General features: G+C 40.6%; 1 long non-coding RNA gene across 19 annotated transcripts in view; it reads right to left on the bottom strand.

Moving 5' to 3' along the window:
- LOC121478588 overlaps nucleotides 1-22,757 on the bottom strand; it is a 109,437-nt gene that overhangs the window by 30,022 nt on the left and 56,658 nt on the right. Inside the window, exon 7 of one of the 19 annotated variants that reach the window (XR_005984537.1) lies at nucleotides 2,349-2,492. The exons of 17 other annotated variants lie outside the window; for them this stretch is intronic. This is a non-coding gene — a long non-coding RNA (uncharacterized LOC121478588). Of the gene's footprint in view, nucleotides 1-2,348; nucleotides 2,493-22,757 lie in introns of those variants that run through there. One more of the 19 variants, XR_005984531.1, reaches the window with a different exon arrangement.

Below are 22,757 nucleotides of genomic sequence, written 5' to 3'. Positions count from 1 at the left end.
TCCTCTTTACCAGATTCTATCATGTGTTGAATTGTGATTAGTAGATTGTATTATGAGCTCCCAACCATCTCTAGGAGATTGTATTATGAGTTTTTCATTCCTCCCTATATTTAGGTAGTTAAATGTGACATTGTAAGGACTCCTACCAGAGATGAAAAGATGAGTTTGGCCAATAGTGTGCAAGTACACATTATGCAAGCAAAGCCTTGAAATGTACTCTTACAATCTGCCATCACCACTAGAACATGCCCTGGATAGCCTACTGCTTTAAGAAGCTGAGATATAGAGAGGCACAAACTTGACCCAACCAGCACCTCAATACCATGTCCAATACACCCAGCCTAGATTAGCCTGGAACAATAAGCTCCAGCCACCCTCAGATATGTGAGTGAGAATTAATGACTGTGGATGAAGACAATTAATGATTGTGGATGTGTTCTTGTGTGGTATCTTACACTATTTGTGTAAGAAAACAAACCAACTACTGAATTAAAATGAGAGACTAAAAATATGCACCGAATCTTGGTCCTTCCTAAATCTCCAATAACTGAGAACAATGCCCCCACATACTTTTTTTTAAGGAATAAATCTACAAAGATGAATGGAAGAGAAGACAGTAGCAAGGAATTTTGGAAACTGGGAAGAAAGTGAATGAAAGTAACTGATTTATTCTACAGGAAACAAAATCCTGGCCAGAAGTTGAAAAAGGTTAACAAAGGACAACACAATTTTACAACATGAACTGATCATGTCAGCTGCCTCTAGAGGGGAGGGGTGGCAGAAAAAAAGTAAAATACACTTGGTTGCAAATTGAATAAGAAGCAATGAATCCACAGATCTCTGCCCCAGACTTGTTTATAAGTCCAGAGGTAGACTGTGTTATACTGAATGCATGCAGAGGATACTGAGAGACACCAGCCCACTCTACCTGGTCTTAGATTCCAGGTCCCTCTACAAACAGAATGTTAGGAGATTCTTCCCTGAGAAACTTAACAGCAGAGAGGAAATCCTGAAGATGCTGAGCTTAAGATACTAACCCCAATAATTCCCCAATAGAACTGCACAGCCAGATCACTGTACAGTGAGCTCCCAATCATCTTTTCACTTTCTCTCCTAAAATAAACAAACAACCAAAGTTACCAGATACTAATAAAATTTCTACCTCAAAACACAACCAAAGAAACTAGGGAAAGAAAGAGCCTTGAGAAATAAAAGCAATGGAATTACACATCAACAGAAAGGCTGCAGTCACAAAGACTGGTGGCCCCAAAGGCAAAGATATGGAGCAACTGGAATCTCACATATTGTTCATGGGAGCATGAAATGGTGTAATCCCTTTAAAAGAGTTTATTATACAACAAAATACACATCAGCCACAGTGATTTTTGGTGTGGATGTATTAACATTTCTTATACTCTATTGTTTTTTTTTAAATTAATTTTTATTGGTGTTCAATTTACCAACATACAGAAAAACACCCAGTGCTCATCCCATCAAGTGTCCACCTCAGTGCCCGTCACCCATTCCCCTCCAACACCCGCCCTCCTCCCCTTCCACCACCCCTAGTTCGTTTCCCCGAGTTAGGAGTCTTTATGTTCTGTCTCCCTTCCTGATATTTCCCAACATTTCTTTTCCCTTCCTTTATATTCCCTTTCACTATTATTCATATTCCCCAAATGAATGAGAACATACACTGTTTGTCCTTCTCCGATTGACTTATTTCACTCAGCATAATACCCTCCAGTTCCATCCACGTTGAAGCAAATGGTGGGTATTTGTCGTTTCTAATTGCTGAGTAATATTCCATTGTATACATAAACCACATCTTCTTTATCCATTCATCTTTCGATGGACACGGAGGCTCCTTCCACAGTTTGGCTATTGTGGCCATTGCTGATAGAAACATCGGGGTGCAGGTGTCCCGACGTTTCATTGCATCTGAATCTTTGGGGTAAATCCCCAACAGTGCAATTGCTGGGTCATAGGGCAGGTCTATTTTTAACTCTTTGAGGAACCTCCACACAGTTTTCCAGAGTGGCTGCACCAGTTCACATTCCCACCAACAGTGTAAGAGGGTTCCCTTTTCTCCGCATCCTCTCCAACATTTGTTGTTTCCTGCCTTGTTAATTTTCCCCATTCTCACTGGTGTGAGGTGGTATCTCATTGTGGTTTTGATTTGTATTTCCCTGATGGCAAGTGATGCAGAGCATTTTCTCATGTGCTTGTTGGCCATGTCCATGTCTTCCTCTGTGAGATTTCTCTTCATGTCTTTTGCCCATTTCATGATTGGATTGTTTGTTTCTTTGGTGTTGAGTTTAATAAGTTCTTTATAGATTTTGGAAACTAGCCCTTTATCTGATATGTCATTTGCAAATATCTTCTCCCATTCTGTAGGTTGTCTTTTAGTTTTGTTGACTGTATCCTTTGCTGTGCAAAAGCTTCTTATCTTGATGAAGTCCCAATAGTTCTTAAGATTAAGACCAACAAAACATCTTAAAGGAAGCAGAGATTCAGGATGCTTCAATATTGAGTTATTGTAAATGGGGTAGAAAAGCCTAGTGCTTGGACCAGGGAAGAGGGTCTGAGACATGCAAGATACTTGGAGGCTGGATCTGCTAACTACGTGTGATAGCTACGTGTTAAAGCTTCAATTCTGCACTTGGTTGGTGATATTATCAAGTGAGATAATGAGCTCATTCGTGGATGTTTTTAATTTGATTTAAGCTTCAGATAGCTGGATGGAGATATCGAACAGATATCTGGGAATAGAGTTGAAGTTTAGGAGAGGTTGGGGCATAATTACATAGTTATACCTAAAAGATATATACAAAAGACAGAATACTAAAATGCAAAAGCACTGAGTTGGAGCTAACAAAGAATTAACTTTTGGTAAATTCATCTTTGCATACAAAGATTATTTGATGAACTGATTTGAGACCAATATAAATTTTTAGGTCACATTACAGGAAAATACTTTGAAGTTTGAAGAAGTTAATCACTTGCCCAGGCTCAGAGCAGAATCACCACTCATAACTGAGATTTAGAGTAGATGGGTCCACCCCAAATCCTTTACATGTGTTATGGGCTCCAGTCCAAATCTGTATGTTGAGTCCCACTACCAGCACCTCAGTCTGTGACTATATATGGAGATGGGGGTCTTCACAGGGGTAAACACATTAAAATAAGGTCATTAGCATGACCCCTAATCAAATATGAATAACATCCTCATAAAGAAGCAATAATTGAGGGGGGGAGGGGCAAGATGGCGGAGGAGTAGGGTCTCCAGGTCACCTGTCCTCAGCAAATTACCTAAAAAACCATCCAATCATCCTGAAAACCTACGAATTCGGCCTGAGATTTAAAGAGAGACCAGCTGGAACGCTACAGTGAGGAGAGTTCGCGCTTCTATCAAGGTAGGAAGACGGGGAAAAAGAAATAAAGACACAAAAGGCCTCCGAGGGGGAGGGGCCCCGCGAGGAGCCGGGCTGAGGCCGGGGCGAGTGTCCCCAGGACAGGAGAGCCCCGTCCCGGAGGAGCAGGAGCTGCACCAACCTTCCCCGCGGAAAGGGGCTCCCCGGGAATTGGAGCAGGATCCCCAGAAAGGCGGGATGCCCTGGGGCTCCCTGGGACAGTAACAGAGGAACTGCGCCCCGGGAGATGCGCCGAGCTCCCTAAGGGCTGCAGCGCTCGGCGGGACCCGGAGCAGCTCGGAGGGGCTCGGGCGGCGGCTCCGCGGAGGGGGCTGCGCGGCTCCGGGAACAGCTCGGAGGGGCTTGGGCGGCGGCTCCGCGGAGGGGGCTGCACCGCCGGGAGCGCGAATCCAACAGCGCAGGCCCCGGAGCACAGGGCGCCGGGACACAGCCCAGGATCCGGCCTCCCCCGGGACAGGCAGAGGCCGGGAGGGCCCAGGACAGCGAGGACGCTCCTGCCTGGAACTGAGCAGATCAGCGGCCCCGCCCCGGAGCCCCTAGGCCCTGCAGAAGGAGAGCCCCGGAGCTACTGCGGGGGCTGACTCCAGGGTCCCAGAGCTGCCCCCGCCACTGTGGCTTCCTCCTGGGGCCCCACGGGGTGAACAACCCCCACCGAGCCCTGCACCAGGCAGGGGCAGAGCAGCTCCCCCAAGTGCTAACACCTGAGAATCAGCACAGCAGGCCCCTCCCCCAGAAGACCAGCGAGACGGACCAGTTCCAGGGGAAGTCAAGGGACTTAAACTACACAGAATCGGAAGATACTCCCCCGTGATTTTTTTTGTTTTTTGTTTTTTTTTTGTTTTTGTTTTTGTTTTGTTTTGTGCTTTTTTTTTTCTTTCTCTCTTTCTTCTTGATTTCTGATTGCTTCCCCCACCCCCCCTTTTTTCTTTTTTCTCCTTTCTTTTTCTTTCTTTTTCTTCTCTTTTTCCCCTATTTTTTTCTTCTTTCTCTTTTTTCTTTTTCTCTTTTCTTTCCTTCTCTCTCTTTTTCTCCTTTTCCCAATACAACTTGTTTTTGGCCACTCTGCACTGAGCAAAATGACTAGAAGGAAAACCTCACCTCAAAAAAAAGAATCAGAAACAGCCCACTCTCCCACAGAGTTACAAAATATGGATTACAATTCAATGTCAGAAAGCCAATTCAGAAGCACTATTTTACAGCTACTGGTGGCTCTAGAAAAAACCATAAAGGACTCAAGAGACTTCATGACTGCAGAACTTAGATCCAATCAGGCAGAAATTAAAAATCAATTAAATGAGATGCAATCCAAGCTAGAAGTCCTAACGACGAGGCTTGACGAGGTGGAAGAACGAGTGAGTGACATAGAAGACAAGTTGATGGCAAAGAGGGAAACTGAGGAAAAAAGAGACAAGCAATTAAAAGACCATGAGGATAGATTAAGGGAAATAAATGATAGCCTGAGGAAGAAAAACCTACGTTTAATTGGGGTTCCTGAGGGCGCGGAAAGGGACAGAGGGCCAGAATATGTATTTGAACAAATCCTAGCTGAAAACTTTCCGAATCTGGGAAGGGAAACAGGCATTCAGATCCAGGAAATAGAGAGATCCCCCCCTAAAATCAACAAAAACCGTTCAACACCTCGACATTTAATAGTGAAGCTTGCAAATTCCAAAGATAAGGAGAAGATCCTTAAAGCAGCAAGAGAAAAAAAGTCCCTGACTTTTATGGGGAGGAATATTAGGGTAACAGCAGACCTCTCCACAGAGACCTGGCAGGCCAGAAAGGGCTGGCAGGATATATTCAGGGTCCTAAATGAAAAGAACATGCAACCAAGAATACTTTACCCAGCAAGGCTTTCATTCAAAATGGAAGGAGAGATAAAGAGCTTCCAAGACAGGCAGGAACTGAAAGAATATGTAACCTCCAAACCAGCTCTGCAAGAAATTTTAAGGGGGACTCTTAAAATTCCCCTTTAAGAAGAAGTTCAGTGGAACAATCCACAAAAACAAGGACTGAATAGATATGATGACACTAAACTCATATCTATCAATAGTAACTCTGAATGTGAACGGGCTTAATGACCCCATCAAAAGGCGCAGGGTTTCAGACTGGATAAAAAAGCAGGACCCATCTATTTGCTGTCTACAAGAGACTCATTTTAGACAGAAGGACACCTACAACCTGAAAATAAAAGGTTGGAGAACCATTTACCATTCAAATGGTCCTCAAAAGAAAGCAGGGGTTGCCATCCTTATATCAGATAAATTAAAATTTACCCCGAAGGCTATAGTGAGAGATGAAGAGGGACACTATCTCATACTCAAAGGATCTATCCAACAAGAGGACTTAACACTCCTCAATATATATGCCCCGAATGTGGGAGCTGCCAAATATTTAAACCAATTAATAACCAAACTCAAGAAATACCTTGATAATAATACACTTATACTTGGTGACTTCAATCTAGATCTTTCTACCCTGGATAGGTCTTCTAAGCACAACATCTCCAAAGAAACGAGAGCTTTAAATGATACACTGGACCAGATGGATTTCACAGATATCTACAGAACTTTACATCCAAACTCAACTGAATACACATTCTTCTCAAGTGCACATGGAACTTTCTCCAGAATAGACCACATACTGGGTCACAAATCGGGTCTGAACCGATACCAAAAGATCGGGATAGTCCCCTGTATATTCTCAGACCATAATGCCTTGAAATTAGAACTTAATCACAACAAGAAATATGGAAGGACCACAAACACGTGGAGGTTAAGGACCATCCTGCTAAAAGATGAAAAGGTCAACCAGGAAATTAAGGAAGAATTAAAAAGATTCATGGAAACTAATGAAAATGAAGATACAACCGTTCAAAATCTTTGGGATGCAGCAAAAGCAGTCCTGAGGGGGAAATACATCGCAATACAAGCATACATTCAAAAACTGGAAAGATCTCAAATTCAAAAGCTCACCTTACACATAAAGGAACTAGAGAAAAAGCAACAAATAGACCCCACCCCCAGCAGAAGAAGAGAGTTAATTAAAATTCGAGCAGAACTCAATGATATCGAGACCAAAAGAACTGTGGAACAGATCAACAGAACCAGGAGTTGGTTCTTTGAAAGAATTAATAAGATAGATAAACCATTAGCCAACCTTATTAAAAAGAAGAGAGAGAAGACTCAAATTAATAAAATCATGAATGAGAAAGGGGACATCACTACCAACACCAAGGAAATACAAACGATTTTAAAAACATATTATGAACAGGTGTACGCCAATAAATTAGGAAATCTAGAAGAAATGGACGCATTCCTGGAAAGCCACAAACTACCAAAACTGGAGCAGGAAGAAATAGAAAACCTGAACAGGCCAATAACCAGGGAGGAAATTGAAGCAGTCATCAAAAACCTCCCAAGACACAAGAGTCCAGGGCCAGATGGCTTCCCAGGGGAATTCTATCAAACGTTTAAAGAAGAAATCATACCTATTCTACTAAAGCTGTTTGGAAAGATAGAAAGAGATGGAGTACTTCCAAATTCGTTCTATGAGGCCAGCATCACCTTAATTCCGAAACCAGACAAAGACCCCACCAAAAAGTAGAATTACAGACCAATATCCCTGATGAACATGGATGCAAAAATTCTCAACAAGATACTAGCCAATAGGATCCAACAACACATTAAGAAAATTATTCACCATGACCAAGTAGGATTTATCCCCGGGACACAAGGCTGGTTCAACACTCGTAAAACCATCAATGTGATTCATCATATCAGCAAGAGAAAAACCAAGAACCATATGATACTCTCATTAGATGCAGAGAAAGCATTTGACAAAATACAGCATCCATTCCTGATCAAAACCCTTCAGAGTGTTGGGATAGAGGGAACTTTCCTTGACATCTTAAAAGCCATCTACGAAAAGCCCACAGCAAATATCATTCTCAATGGGGAAGCACTGGGAGCCTTTCCCCTAAGATCAGGAACAAGACAGGGATGTCCACTCTCACCACTGCTGTTCAACATAGTTCTGGAAGTCCTCGCCTCAGCAATCAGACAACAAAAAGACATTAAAGGCATTCAAATTGGCAAAGAAGAAGTCAAACTCTCCCTCTTCGCCGATGACATGATACTCTACATAGAAAACCCAAAAGCCTCCACCCCCAGATTGCTAGAACTCATACAGCAATTTGGTAGCGTGGCAGGATACAAAATCAATGCCCAGAAATCAATGGCATTTCTATACACTAACAATGAGACTGAAGAAAGAGAAATTAAGGAGTCAATCCCATTTACAATTGCACCCAAAAGCATAAGATACCTAGGAATAAACCTAACCAAAGAGGTAAAAGATCTATACCCTAAAAACTATAGAACACTTCTGAAAGAAATTGAGGAAGACACAAAGAGATGGAAAAATATTCCATGCTCATGGATTGGCAGAATTAATATTGTAAAAATGTCAATGTTACCCAGGGCAATTTATACGTTTAATGCAATCCCTATCAAAATACCATGGACTTTCTTCAGAGAGTTAGAACAAATTATTTTAAGATTTGTGTGGAATCAGAAAAGACCCCGAATAGCCAGGGGAATTTTAAAAAAGAAAACCTTAGCTGGGGGCATCATAATGCCAGATTTCAGGTTGTATTACAAAGCTGTGGTCATCAAGACAGTGTGGTACTGGCACAAAAACAGACACATAGATCAATGGAACAGAATAGAGAACCCAGAAGTGGACCCTGAAATGTACGGTCATCTAATATTCGATAAAGGAGGAAAGACTATCCATTGGAAGAAAGACAGTCTCTTCAATAAATGGTGCTGGGAAAATTGGACATCCACATGCAGAAGAATGAAACTGGACCACTCTCTTTCACCATACGCAAAGATAAACTCAAAATGGATGAGAGATCTAAATGTGAGACAAGATTCCATCAAAATCCTAGAGGAGAACACAGGCAACACCCTTTTTGAACTTGGCCACAGTAACTTCTTGCAAGATACATCCACGAAGGCAAAAGAAACAAAAGCAAAAATGAACTATTGGGACTTCATCAAGATAAGAAGCTTTTGCACAGCAAAGGATACAGTCAACAAAACTAAAAGACAACCTACAGAATGGGAGAAGATATTTGCAAATGACATATCAGATAAAGGGCTAGTTTCCAAAATCTATAAAGAACTTATTAAACTCAACACCAAAAAAACAAACAATCCAATCATGAAATGGGCAAAAGACATGAAGAGAAATCTCACAGAGGAAGACATGGACATGGCCAACAAGCACATGAGAAAATGCTCTGCATCACTTGCCATCAGGGAAATACAAATCAAAACCACAATGAGATACCACCTCACACCAGTGAGAATGGGGAAAATTAACAAGGCAGGAAACAACAAATGTTGGAGAGGATGCGGAGAAAAGGGAACCCTCTTACACTGTTGGTGGGAATGTGAACTGGTGCAGCCACTCTGGAAAACTGTGTGGAGGTTCCTCAAAGAGTTAAAAATAGACCTGCCCTACGACCCAGCAATTGCACTGTTGGGGATTTACCCCAAAGATTCAGATGCAATGAAACGTCAGGACACCTGCACCCCGATGTTTCTATCAGCAATGGCCACAATAGCCAAACTGTGGAAGGAGCCTCCGTGTCCATCGAAAGATGAATGGATAAAGAAGATGTGGTTTATGTATACAATGGAATATTACTCAGCAATTAGAAACGACAAATACCCACCATTTGCTTCAACGTGGTTGGAACTGGAGGGTATTATGCTGAGTGAAATAAGTCAATCGGAGAAGGACAAACAGTGTATGTTCTCATTCATTTGGGGAATATGAATAATAGTGAAAGGGAATATAAAGGAAGGGAAAAGAAATGTTGGGAAATATCAGGAAGGGAGACAGAGCATAAAGACTCCTAACTCGGGGAAACGAACTAGGGGTCGTGGAAGGGGAGGAGGGCGGGTGTTGGAGGGGAATGGGTGACGGGCACTGAGGTGGACACTTGATGGGATGAGCACTGGGTGTTTTTCTGTATGTTGGTAAATTAAACACCAATAAAAATAAATAAATAAAATAAAATGTAATAGGATAAAATCCTGCCTGAAGGAGGAGCAAAGTAAGGGACATTAATTTTTTAATGTAACTCAGTGAGTTCAGGATTATTCTTTGACTCAGATGTGTTTTGATACTATGCAAATGAGACAAACTCAACTTCTTAAAAGACAGTGTGATATTGTGAAAACATCCATAGGCATTTTTCTTTCTGTGTAAAAGGGGAGTAATGATAATACATCATTTATAGGATGGTGTGAGGATCAAGCAAGACTCTATAGTTGAAGGGCTCAACATAGTTATTAACACATATTAGGTGTTGAACAAATGTTAGTTTCCTTCCTCTTCATCGAATTAAACCTAACGCATTTAGTGTACCCTGTTCATTCACTTATTCATTTCATGTACAGTACATCTACTGTACATCTACTGTAGGATCAGTAATTATTTCAAGAAGGAATGAGACTTGTTTTGAACCTGGAAGGACAAAGAATATTTTAATACACAGAGGAAAATAAATGGAATTCAGTTTGAGAAACAACATGAAGAATAGTACAGAATTTGGTATGTTTAGAATACCAGGTAAACTGAAAAATAGTAATAGAATTTGAATTGCACTGTTGGGGATTTACCCCAAAGATACAGATGCAATGAAACGCCAGGACACCTGCACCCCAATGTTTATAACAGCAATGTCCACAATAGCCAAACTGTGGAAGGAGCCTCGGTGTCCATCGAAAGATGAATGGATAAAGAAGATGTGGTTTATGTATACAGTGGAATATTACTCGGCCATTAGAAATGACAAATACCCACCATTTGCTTCAACGTGGATGGAACTGGAAGGTATTATACTGAGTGAAATAAGTCAATCGAAGAAGGACAAACATTATATGGTCTCATTCATTTGAGGAATATAAATAATAGTGAAAGGGAATATAAGGGAAGAAAGAAGAAATGTGTAGGAAATATCAGAAAGGGAGACAGAACATCAAGACTCCTAACTCTGGGAAACGAACTAGGGGTGGTGGAAGGGGAGGAGGGCGGGCGGTGGGGTGAATGGGTGACGGGCACTGAGGGGGGCACTTGACGGGATGAGCACTGGGTGTTATTCTGTATATTGGCAAACTGAACACCAATAAAAAATAAATTTATTATTAAAAAAAAAAAAGAAGCAATAATTGAGACACATAAGCAAACGCACATAGAAGGAAAATGACATAAAGGGCACAGAAAGAAGAAGGCCTCTGCAAGCCAAGGATAAAGACCAGGAGCAAAGTCTCCCTCACAGGCCTTGGAAGGAACCAATATGTCAGGCACCTTGATCTTGAACCTCCAGCCTCCAGAACTGTTAGACAACAAATTTCAGTGGTTTAAGGTACTCAGTCTGTGGTACTTTGTTATAGAAAACTAAAATACCTCCTTTATTGCTCAGCCACAACAAACACTTTTCTCTGAGGGCTGTCACCACGGGAACATCAGTATTCAGTTTGTCAAAGCAATGAAAGGGATGGAATTCATTCTCAGAAAGTATCAGACACACCTGAAGAACCAAAGGAGACTTGAGTTCAGCTAGATAAGTTGGTTTGCAGTCTGAGTGCAGGCAGACATGGGACCAAAGTTTCCTTTCTCCTTATTAAAAATCTTGCCTACAGGAATATTCATTCAGTGTGTGTGACAAAACTTCAGAGAAGATATATATATCTCTTCTGGAAGCATCTGATGGTTCTGTTAATGAGTGTGGAGGGTTCCATGTTGTGAGTGAGTCAAGGTGATTATGTGTCCTTATGTGACCTCCCTGACATTGGAGAAAAGTAATCGGTGTAAGTCATTCTGAGTTTGTAGGATCTGTAAACCAGACAAATACATTCATTACAACCAGTATAGGAAGATAGTGGATTTTTCAAAATGCTATAAAAGTTTTATTTTTATATGTAGCCCAAAGGATCTTTTGGAAATACCTAGCATGTATTTCCTAGGCCATTTTACTCAAATATAATAAAGTATTTGAATAAATAAGAATCCATTGCTCTGGAGACTCTTTTTATTCTAAAGCTGAACTTATCTAACAAACTATATGTCAATATAAATTAACTTTTATAAGGGATGTCTTTACCTAATTAATGAGAGATCTTCTTTTTTTACAGTGAACAAAAAAAAAAGAAAATCCTGGGTGGCTCAGTCAGTTAAGCATCAGACTCCTGATTTTGGCTCAGGTCATGATTTCAGGGTCCTAGGATCAAGCCCCATGGAGGGCTCTGCGCTCATCAGGGAGTCTGCTTGAGATTCTTTCCACCTACCTCTCCTACTCCTCCCCCACTCAGCTCATGCTCTCTCTCTCTAAAATAAAATAAATTTTAAAAATCTTTAAAAAATACAAATTCTAAGGAAAGTGGATTGAGTCTGGGACACACTGATGTCTGCTTATCTGTCAAACCCAGTCTCCTTAACCTGCCCCATCCGTCACTGACACTTCACCCAAGAGCTTCAAGGGTTAAGATCCTTTCTGCACCAAGGTCAGCTCATGTGGTTGTTTTTGGCGAGCATCCTTCTCTTTGGCTTCTGAAGCTGGCTCTTCTCTTCCTTCAGATTTTAGCTCAAATGTCACCTCTTCAATATAATCTTTTTTTAATTATTTTTTTCTAGGTAGGATGTTATTTGGAATAAGTTCCTTGAAGGCAATACTATATTTCTTTAATTCTCTATAATGTGTCTATTCCAAGTATAGTCTCTCAATCCACATATTGGATGAATATATACTTATGGGCATATCGGCAGTGTTCCCATGTGGATAAGACGTTCTAGGATGGACACCTTGCTGGCAATACCTATGAGGTTATAATTATTTTGAGATTATTTGTTAGAACTCCTATTTTTAATTGCCAGAGACTAGACAACCCTTGCATCTTTCTGAAAAATAGCAAAGGCTTGGGAAGAAATATCAAACTGCCAAATTGGGGAGGGATGTCAATATGATCCAGGGAGGATTATAGAAGCACAGGCTGTTCCAGAGGTTGAGTCATTTATCATCAACACTTGTAACTCTAAAGTGCTTTCCTGTGCCAAGAAATTTGTAGAAGACCAAACATGTGTCATCATTTTTTCTTTATAACCTCCAAATAGGCAGGTATACACTTGCTGATGTGAAAACCATTCCTGATTTACAGGAGGCACGACATAAACTTTTTTTTTGACTGACTGACTGAATGGACTTAACTACTACCTTTAAAGAGAGACTTCACTGGAGAGTGCCAGTACCCCAGGCCATGCCAAGGATAAGATCACAGCTGTGGGTGTGATGGGCCTGTATATAAATACTACACAAACACTCTTTCTTGCATGTTGTGGGAGGATTCATTCAGTAAACAAGTCACTTATTGAGCGCTGTGCTAGAGGCTGAGATTGCAGCAGTCAGCAAGGAGACAGTGTGCCAGATTGTAAGGCACAAAGGCACCACCTACACATGTACAGAAGACAGTGGATAAGCATCTCATCAGGTGATGAGGCCCCTGGACTGGGTCTCATGAAAAGAAGGTGTCTTGGAGTAGGATGTGCTATTGGTAGAAAGCTTATAAGGATAGTGATGTAACTGCAATGTGATATTAACCTAAAAAAAAATCCACCATGCTACCATACAGCTTAGAATTCCAGAAATCATGGTACTAACCCAGAGATCCTGAGAAAGGAAATAAGACGCTCAAGTGTAACTTAGGAGCTACTGAATGAGGGTTAGCAAGGCTCAAGACTGGTAAGAGGTTTCTCTTAGACAGTTGTGGAATGACCAGTACCTGGTCATTTATTCAGGTGCATGTGTGTGTGCACATATACACATGTATGCACACTGTATCTTACAAGGATGTATTATGGAAGAAACCTTCTCTATAAATATTCTTTGACATTGGATTCCTTCAAAAATACAAAACTTTTTATGCTCATGGCAAAATCTTAAAAAAAAAAAACAAGAAAATCCCTTACGTAAGGAAAGAGATCTAAAACAGTATTTTGCAGTCGCATGCAGCACACATGTAGCTTGATGTGTTAATAAATGCTCTTTTTAAATTTTTTTATTTAAATTAAATTTAGTTAACATATAATGTATTATTAGTTTCAGGGGTAGAATTTTTTTTTTTTTTTTTAGGGGTAGAATTTTTTGATTTATCAGTTGCCTATAACACCCAGTGCTCATTACATCAAGTGCCCTCCTTAATGCCTATCACTTAAATATTTCATCCCCCCCCTCCACCTCCTCTCCAGCAATCCTCAGTTTGTTTCCTATAGTTAAGAGTCTCTTATGGCTTACCTCCTCTCTGTTTTTATCTTACTTTATTTTTCCTTCTTTTTTCCCTATGTTCATCTGTTTTGCTTCTAAAATTCCAAATATGAGTGAAATCATATGGTATTTATGTTTCTCTAACTTATTGTGCTTAGCATAATAGCCTCTAGCTAAATAACATCATTGCAAATGGCAATATTTCATTCTTTTTTAAATATTTATTTATCTGAGAGAGAGAGAGAGAGAGAGAGAGAGAGAGAATCCCAAACAGACTGAACTGAGCACAGAGCTCAATGTGGGGCTTGATCCCAGGACCCCAATATCATGACCTGAGCTGAAATCATGAGATGGGCACTTAACAGACTGAGCCATCCAGGTGCCCCAAGATTTAATGCTTTTTGATGGCTGAGTAATATTCCAGTGTGTGTGTGTGTGTGTGTGTGTGTGTGTGTGTGTGTACATCATATCTATTTATCCATTCATCTGTTGATGGACATCTGGGCTCTTTCCATATTTTGGCTATTTTGAACATGGGGACAGAGTTAAGATGGTAGAGTAGTAGGGGGATCCTGAGCTTGCCTCATCCCTCTAGATCAACATCCAACTATTTTGAACAACTAGGAATATGATCTGAGGATTAAGTTTAATAAGTGTTCTTAATTAAATCATTAATTACTTGAACCAGTACTTGAAAATATTCTGTATACAACAGCCTCTTCTTGGAGATACCAATGCTCATAAGAATACTCTCTAAAACAGAAAATATTTGCAGTAACAAATCTAGTTAATCCTCTTCAAACTTTCATAGATGATTTTGATCCTTGTGCCCTTTTTGAGGGCTAATGCCTTTCAGCCATCTTCAGGAATAGGGTTCTATGAAAATAAATTGTGAAACACTGATCTAGTATATATTTTATTTTCTATGAATTCTAGTATTATGAAAATAAATAAATATATTATGAAAATAAATAAATATGTTAAAGAAAGTGTGATATGGTTAATAACTGTCAGAGAGAGGAGTCACAGCTACAGAACGGAAGGACTAGAATGAGTCTCATGGTATTGGAATTTGTGTCAGAATGAACTCATGGTTTTTAGTAGATAGATAAATAGATGGATAATATAAAAATTGGTATCAATATGGTGTGTTCATATGTGTATTTTCTAGGTCTGTCTCTGAGGGGCCTAAAACAAGGTTTCCCAACCTCAGCACTATAGACTTTTTAGGCCTAATTATTATTTTCTGGGGGCCTATGTGATACATTGCAAAATGTTTAGTAGCATCTCTGACCCACTAGTAGCCCCCTCCACGCTGTGTAACCAGAAATGTCTTCAGACAGCATTAAATGTCCCCTGGGAAGAGAAATTGCCCCAGGCTGAAAACAAGTAGTCTAGACACAATGGCATCTTGGTAGCATTGAACATAATTAGCACCTAGATATTGGTTTCTAAACACAACTCACCATGAATTCCAACCAAAAAAAAAAAAACTAAAATATGAACCTGCAACTTCTTGTATTATCAAAATGTAAGGATGAGGTCAAAGCATTATGGGTACATGTTGATAGGACACTAGAACCAGCTTAAAGGGGCTCCCATGAGCCAAATCTGAGGCAACTTAAACATTAGAATAAATATTGATAGAAGGTTATACCTTAACTAGTAAAATTGTAAAAAAAAAAAAAAAAAAAAAAACATGAGGAGATCCCTGGGTGGCGCAGCGGTTTGGCGCCTGCCTTTGGCCCAGGGCGTGATCTTGGAGACTTGGGATCGAATCCCACATCGGGCTCCCGGTGCATGGAGCCTGCTTCTCCCTCTGCCTATGTCTCTGCCTCTCTCTCTCTCTCTCACTGTGTGCCTATCATAAATAAATAAAATAAAATTAAAAAAAAAACATGAGTCAATAGATAGGTGATAGATAGGTAATAGATAGATAAATAGATGATAGACAATAGATAGATTGACAATGGAGGAAAAGAAGAAATCCTTCCTTACAGTAAAATGAATACCAATTAATGTATGTAGAAGAAATGACAAATTTAGAAACATCTCTATTTGGGAACTGTCATAATAATTGATTCAGGCAAGAATTGCTATTTATTGAATGCTAGAAAGTGAAATTTTGGTTAAAAAAAACAGGATATAAACATTTTTTCAAAGTATTGGAAGGGGGGAAAGATGGCGGAAGAGTAGGGTCCCCAAGTCACCTGTCCCCACCAATTTACCTAGATAACTTTAAAATCTTCCTGAAAACCTACGAATTTGGCCTGATATTTAAAGAGAGAACAGCTGGAATGGTACAGTGAGAAGAGTTCAGCTTCTATCAAGGTAGGAAGACGGAAAAAAATAAAGAAATAAAAAAGCATCCGAGGGGGAGGGGCCCAGCAAGGAGCCGGGATAAGGCTGGGCAGCGAGTGCCCCCAGGACTGGAAAGCCCCGTCCCTGAGAGGCAGAAACTTTGCTAACCTTCCCAGAGGGAAAGGCGCTCTCAGGGAGCCCGGGCAGGATCCCAGGAGGGGCAGGGATGCCCTCAGGCCCCCAGGGGCACTAACAGAGGACCTGCGCCCTGGGGAGAGCCACCACACTCTGCGGACGGAGCTCCCTAAAGGGCTGGAGCGCATGCTGGGCTGGGCCCAGGAGCAGCTCGGGTGGAGGTTCAGGCGGCGGCTCCCGCTCCGTGCAGAGGGGGCTGCCGGCTCCGGGGCTCCGGGAGTGCGATTCCAGGGATGCAGGCTCCATCGCCAAGGGCCCGTGGGGGACACCGCCCAAGATTCCGTGCTCCACCCAGGACAGGAGGAGGCGGGAAAGGGCCCAGGACAGCGAGGACACTCCTGCCGCCAGGCGGCCCCAAAAGGTACAGATTGCCCCCCCAACCCCCGCACCCAGAGTATTCAGGCCATGGCGGACTGGGAGCTATGGTAGTTACTGCAGGACCTGTACTACTGCAACTCTCTCCAGAGTTGGAGAGCTGGCAGCTGCAACTGTTGTTCCTCCTCCTGGTGTCACCTTGTACCTGGGACTGAGCAGGGGCCTCACAGGATAAACAACTACCACTGAACCATGCACCTGGCAGGGGGCTGGGCAGCTCCCCCAGGTGCACACACCTGAGAATCAGCACAGCAGGCCCCTCCCCCAGAAGCCCAGCTGGAAGGACAGGGGAAAAGCAACTTATTGACCAAGCAGTGCTGGAAAGTTCTAGGGGGAAGTTCAGGGATTCACAGTATATAGAATCAGAGGATACCCCCTCTTGTTTTATGTTTTCTGTTTGTTCCTCCCCCCCCTTTTTCTCTCTTTTTCTCCTTTTTCCAGTACAACTTGTTTTTGGCCACTCTGCACTGAGCAAAATGACTAGAAGGAAAAACTCACCTCCAAAGAATCAGAAACAGTCCTCTCTCCCACAGAGTTACAAAATTTGGATTACAATTCAATGTCAGAAAGCCAATTCAGAAGCACTATTATACAGCTACTGGTGGCTCTAGAAAAAGCATAAAGGACTCAAGAAACTTCATGACTGCAGAACTTAGATCTAATCAGGCAGAAATTAAAAATCAGTTAAATGAGATGTAATCCAAACTGGAGGTCCTAACGACGAGGGTTAACGAGGTAGAAGAACGAGTGAGTGACATAGAAGACAAGTTGATGGCAAGGAAGGAAGCTGAAGAAAAAAAGAAAAGTAATTAAAAGATCATGTGGATATGTTAAGGGAAATAAATGACAGCCTCAGAAGGAAAAATTTATGTTTAATTGGGGGTTCCCGAGGGCACCAAAAGAGACCGAGTACCAGAAAGTGTATTTGAACAAATCATAGCTGAGAGCTTCCCTAACTTGGGAAGCGAGACAGGCATTCAGATCCAGAAGATAGAGAGATTCCCCCCCTAATATCAATAAAAACCACTCAACACCTCGACATTTAATAGTGAAACTTGCAAATTCCAAAGATAAAAAGAAGATCCTTAAATCAGCAAGAGACAAGAGATCCCCAAACTTTATGGGGAGAAGTATTAGGTTAACAGCAGACCTCTCCACAGAGACCTGGCAGGCCAGAAAGGGCTGGCAGGATATATCCAGGGTCCTAAATGTGAAGAACATGCAGCCAAGAATGCTTTATCCAGCAAGGCTCTGATTCAGAATAGAAGGAGAGATAAAGAGCCTCCAAGATAGGCAGAAACTGAAAGAATATGTGACCACCAAACCAGCTCTGCAAGAAATATTAAGGGGTACTCTATAAAAGAAAGAGAAAGTCCAAGGAAACAATCCACAAAAACAGGGACTGAATAGGTATCATGATGACACTGCATTCATATCTTTCAATAGTAACTCTGAACGTGAAAGGGCTTAATGACCCCATCAAAGGCACAGGGCTTCAGACTGGATAAAAAAGCAAGACCCATCTATTTGCTGTCTACAAGAGACTCATTTGAGACCTAAGGACACCTACAGCCTGAAAATAAAAGGTTGGAGAACCATGTACCATTCAAATGGTCCTCAAAAGAAAGCAGGGGTAGCCATCCTTAGATAAATTAAAGTTTATCCCAAAGACTGTAGTAAGAGTATGATATAGTGTCCTATATCATACTTAAAGGATCTATCCAACAAGAGGACCTAACAATCATCAATATTTATGCCCCGAATGTGGGAGCTGCCAAGTATATCAATCAATTAATAACCAAAGTTGAGACATATTTAGATAATAATACACTTGGTGACTTGGACACATGCTTTCTATAATTGACAGATCTTCTAAGCACAACATCTCCAAAGAAACAAGAGCTTTAAATGATACACTAGACCAGATGGATTTCACAGATATTTACAGAATTTTACATCCCAATACAACTGAATATACATTCTTCTCAAGTGCACATGGAACTCTCTCCAGAACAGACCACATACTGGGTCACAAATCAGGTCTTAACTGATACCAAAAGATTGGGATTGAACCCTGCTAATTTTCAGACCATAAGTCTTTCAAACTAGAACTAAATCACAAGAAGAAGTTTGAAAGGATTTCAAATATGTAGAGGTTAAGGACCATCCTGCTAAAACATGAAAGGGTCAACCAGGAAATTAGAGAAGAATTAAAAAGTTTCATGGAAACTAATGAGAATGAAGATACAACCATTCAAAATCTTTGGGATACAGCAAAAGCATTTCTGAGGGGGAAATACATTGCAAATCAAGCATCCATCCAAAAACTGGAAAGAACTCAAATGCAAAAGCTAACCTTACACCTAAAGGCGCTGGAGAAAAAAACAGCAAATAAATCCTACCCCCAGCAGAAGAAGAGAATTAATAAAGATTCGAGCAGAACTCAATAAAATAGAACCAGAAGAAATGTGGAACAGATTAACAGAACCAGGATTTGGTTCTTTGAAAGAATTAATAATATAGATAATCCATTAGCCAGCCTTATTAAAAAGAAGAGAGAAAAGAGTCAAATTAATAAAATCATGAATGAAAAAGGAGAAATCACCACTAATACCAAGGAAATACAAAGTACTCTTAAAACTTATGAGCAGGTATATGCCAATAAATTAGGCAATCTAGAAGAAATGGATGCATTTCTGGAAAAACACAAACTACCAAAACTGGAACAGGAAGAAGTAGAAAACCTGAACAGGCTGATAACCGGGGAGGAAATTGAAGCAGTCATCACAAACCTCCCAAGACACAAAAGGCCAGGTCCAGATGGCTTCCCAGGGGAATTCTATCAAACGTTTAAAGAAGAAATCATACCTATTCTACTAAGGCTGTTCGGGAAGATAGAAAGAGATGGAGTACTTCCAAATTCGTTCTATGAGGCCAGCATCACATTAATTCCAAAACCACACAAAGACCCCACCAAAAAGGAGAATTATAGACCAATATAATGAACACAGATGCAAACATTCTCAACAAGATAGTAGTCAATAGGATCCAACAGCACATTAAGAAGATTATTCACCATGACCAAATGGGATTTACCCCAGGGATGTAAGGCTGGTTCAACACTCATAAAGCAATCAATGTGATTGATCATATCAGCAAGAGAAAAAACAAGAACCATATGATCCTCTCAATATGCAGAGAAAGCATTTGACACAATACAGCGTCCATTCCTGATTAAAACTCTTCAGAGTGTAGGGATAGAGGGAACATTCCTCAGCATCTTAAAAGCCATCTACGAAAAGCCCACAGCAGATATCATTCTCAAGGGGGAAACCCTGGGAGCCTTTCCCCTAAGATCAGGAACAAGACAGGGATGTCCACTCTCACCACTACTATTCAATATAGTACTGGAAGTCCTAGCCTCAGCAATCAGGCAACAAAAAGAAAACAAAAGGCATTCAAATTGGCAAAGAATAAGTCAAACTCTCCCTCTTTGCAGATGACATGATACTGTACATAGAAAATCCAAGAGACTCCACCCCAAGATTGCTAGAACTCATACAACAATTTGACAGTGTCCAAATTGTCCAAAATCAATGCCCAGAAATCAGTGGCATTTCTATACACTAACAATGAGACTGAAGAAAGAGAAATTAAGGAGTCAATCCCATTAAAATTGCACCAAAAAGCATAAGATCCCTAGGGATAAACCTAACCAAAGAGGTAAAGGATCTATACTGAAAAACTACAGAACACTTCTGAAAGAAATTAAGGAAGACACAAAGAAATGGAAAAATATTCCATGCTCACGGATTGGAAGAATTAATATTGTCAAAATGTCAATGCTACCCAGGGCAATTTACACATTTAATGCAATCCCTATCAAAATACTATGGACTTTCTTCAGAGAGTTGGAACAAATCATCTTAAGATTTTTGTGGAATCATAAAAGACCCTGAATAGCCAGGAGAATATTAAAAAACAATAGCTGGGGGCATCACAATGCCAGATTTCAGGTTGTACTACAAAGCTGTGGTCATCAAGACAGTGTGGTCCTGGCACAAAAACAGACACATAGATCAATGGAACAGAATAGAGAATCCAGGAGTCGACCCTCAACTTTACGGTCAACTAATATTTGACAAAGCAGGAAAGACTATCCCCTGGAAAAAAAGACAGTCTCTTCAAAAAATGTTGCTGGGAAAATTGGACAGCCAGGTGCAGAAGAATGAAATTGGACCATTCTCTTACACCAGACACAAAGATAAACTCAAAAATAGTTGAAAGATCTAAATGTGAGACAAGAATCCATCAAAATCCTAGAGGAGAACACAGGCAACACCCTTTTTGAACTTTGCCATGGCAACTTCTTGCAAGATACATCTATGAAGGCAAGGGAAACAAAAGCAAAAATGAACTATTGAGACTTCATCAAGATAAAAAGCTTCTGCACAGCAAAAGAGACAGTCAACAAATTTAAAGACACCCTACAGAATGGGAGAAGTTATTTGCAAATGACCTATCAGTTAAAGGGCTAGTATCCACAATCTATAAAGAACTTATTAAACTCAAAACCCAAGAAACAGTCAAGTCATGAAATGGGCAAAAGATATGAACAGAAATTTCACCAAAGAAGGCATAGACATGGCCACCAAGCACATGAAAAATGCTCTGCATCACTTGCCATCAGGGAAATACAAATCAAAACCACCATGAGATACCACCTCACACCAGTGAGAATGGTGAAAATGAACAAGACAGGAAACAACAAATGTTGGAGAGGATGCGGAGAAAGGGGAACCCTCTTGCACTGTTAGTGGGAATGTGAATTGGTACAGTCACTCTGGAAAACTGTGTGGCTGTTCCTCAAAGAGTTAAAATAGAAGTACCCTACGACCCATCAATTGCACTACTGGGGATTTACCCCGAAGATACAGATGCAGTGACAGACCAAGACACCTGCACTCCAATGTTTATAACAGCAATGTCCACAACAGCCAAATTGTGGAAGGACCCTGGTGCCCATTGGAAAATGAATGGACAAAGAAAACGTGGTCTATACATACAATGAAATATTAGTCAGTCGTTCAAAATGACAAATATCCACCATTTACTTCAATGTGGATAGAACTGGAAGGTATGATTCTGAGTGAAGTAAATCAATCGGACGGAGAAGGACAAACAGTATATGATCTCATTCTATCAGGAAATATAAAAATTAGTGAAAGAGCTTAAATGGGAACGGAGAGAAAATGAGTGGGGAATATCAGAGAGGGTGACAGAAAATTAGAAACTCCTAACTCTGGGAAATGAACAAGGGGTAGTGGAAGGGGAGGTGGGTGGGGGATCGGGTGACTGGGTGACAGGCACTGATGGGGGCATTTGGTGGGATGATACTGGATGTTATACTATTGTTTGCAAATCCAATAAAAAATATATATATAAAAAAAGAATATTGTGCTAAGTGAAATAAGTCAGTCAAAAAAAAAAAAAAAAGAAATAAGTCAGTCAGAGAAAGACAAATACCATATGATTTCACTCATATGTGGAATTTACAAAACAAAACAAACAAACATGGGGCGGGGGGAAGAGGAAAACCAAGAAACAGACTCTTAATTATAGAGATCAAACTGTTGGTTACCAGAGAGAAGGGTGTTGGGGATTAAGGAGGGCATTTGTTATGATGAACACCGGGTGTTGTATATAAGTGTGAATCACTAATATTACACTCTATTTTCATTACCTAAGGGTTGAATTACTAATATTTTTTTCATTTTATGCTAATAGCACTTTATTGAGTACAATTTAAAACAGCAAAATACATTAATTTGCACAACTCAATTAACTTTGGCAATATATGTGTATGCTTATGTATACATATAACCATCACACAGATCAACATCTGGACAATGTCTATACCCCAGAAAACCCTCTCCTGTCCCTGTCCACACCATCATTCTTCCCTCACCCTCCAGAGGCAATCACTATTCTGATTTCTATTCCCAGAGGTTAGTTTTTCTATTTGAACTTTATGCAAGTGAAACTGGTCTGGCTTCTTTCATTCCACATAATATTTTTTGAGATTTGTCCATGTTGTTGTATCATGAGTTCATGCCTTT

Source organism: Vulpes lagopus, chromosome 19 (genome assembly GCF_018345385.1).
Source record: "Vulpes lagopus strain Blue_001 chromosome 19, ASM1834538v1, whole genome shotgun sequence".
In the NCBI taxonomy this organism is placed as follows: domain Eukaryota; kingdom Metazoa; phylum Chordata; class Mammalia; order Carnivora; family Canidae; genus Vulpes; species Vulpes lagopus.
The sequence above is the reverse complement of the archived record's forward strand: the minus strand, read 5'-3'. Positions and strand labels throughout refer to the sequence as shown.